Below are 1862 nucleotides of genomic sequence, written 5' to 3' on the forward strand. Positions count from 1 at the left end.
AATGAAAATAATAATAATAACAATATATATATATTATATATATATATATATATATATATATATATATATATATATATATATATAAAATATATATATATATATATATGTATGTATATACATATATATGTATGTATATATATATATATATATATATATATATATATATATATATATATATATATATATATATATATATATATATATTATATATGAGAGAGAGAGAGAGAGAGAGAGAGAGAGAGAGAGAGAGAGAGAGAGAGAGAGAGAGAGAGAGAGAGAGAGAGAGAGAGGTATGTTTGCACACACACACACACACACACACACACACACACACACACACACACACACACACACACACACACACACACACACACACACACACACACACACACACACACACACATAGGTACTGCTGTCAGGCTGAGAGAAAGGTACGATAGAATGGACATCTCTTCTTTTAACGGTAGGTTCATGTCTGAGCCGCCGTGGTCACAGCATGATACTTATTTTTTTTTTTTTTTTTTTTTTTCTTTTTTCTTTTTCATGTTGGGTCATACTGGGTCGGAAATGTAGTGTACAAATCAAACTGGGCCGTGAAAAAAAAATGGTCTAGAAGTCTCTTGGATCAAGATTTTTAGGGCCTGTTAGGAGATCCTGTCCAGTCGGTGCATGCTTATGGGAAGTAACATAGAGCTCTGCATGCTTTGATAGTGCAGTTCATAACTCTAGGTTGTCAGACCCAGGTAGTAAATAGACAGATTGGCCTGGCAGTAAATACCACAATTCGCTCGACAAGAGGGAACAAGCTATGTGTCTTTAAGGCCCCTGGACTGCCGTTTTTTTTTTTTTTTACGGAAATGAAACCTGGACTCTATGTCTCTTGGAGTCTCGTTTTAATGCCTGTTGCAAAAGCTTCCTGCTCCTGATCACGGGGTACAGCCGGCAAGAAAATGTGTCTACCCAAAGGTCACACCAACTCAGGCTATACGGAGTCCTGGCTTCTTTCTCCGAGGGCGACCCTGATGGATAAGGCCCGAGGGACGACTTAGGAAGCTGTGGGCAGGTTGATCAGATCTGTCGCGTGGAGTTAGAGATGGGTCGAGGACCCGCCTCTAACCCTCGTAGATGGAAATGAAGGGTGGATGCGGCTCGTCCACGTTACCCCAGAGACAGATTGTGTATATATATATATTTTTCATTTATGCTTGAGGTTTTGTGCATGTGCGGACTCCAACACCTTCTGATCCCACGATTACTGGCGATGCCATCTCATAATAAGTGAGTGGACAATGGAGACTGGTTTGGCCACGCCCTCTAAACTAACATATTTTCCAAACATGTATATGCAAAGTCTGTAACACCTTGCCTGCACTTGATTTTTTTTCTGTGGGGTTTCGTAGGATTATAAAAATAGTCCTTTAAAAAAAATGGGAGTGAGCTTCAGTATTTGCCTCTTTACTATGAAGATACTCCATACACGTGACGAAATGTAGCAGAAACGAACATCTTCCCTCTTTTTCATTTATCCCCATGCTTCACAAGAGTTAAATAAACTAGAACCTCAATCACGAATGTACTGTGAATGTACCTTCGATAATTACAGTAAAACCGCCCCTTGAAAAGGTAGTAATTTTCCCTTGTTCTAGTCTAGACTTTATCTATGTCTGGGATCTAGGCCTCTCACATATTTCAAAAATGCCGCTCCATACTTTTTCATTCTGGAACACAATAAAAAGATTCTTTATGGGACATAATTGATAGTGTAAATTATTAACACACAATAAGATGAAAGCTGGACTCAGAAGAGTCATAAAAAGTAAAGCACGAGATCGATAAAGAGTAAGCCCGTATTTCGCCTGCGC

This window comes from Penaeus monodon, chromosome 9 (assembly GCF_015228065.2).
Source record: "Penaeus monodon isolate SGIC_2016 chromosome 9, NSTDA_Pmon_1, whole genome shotgun sequence".
In the NCBI taxonomy this organism is placed as follows: domain Eukaryota; kingdom Metazoa; phylum Arthropoda; class Malacostraca; order Decapoda; family Penaeidae; genus Penaeus; species Penaeus monodon.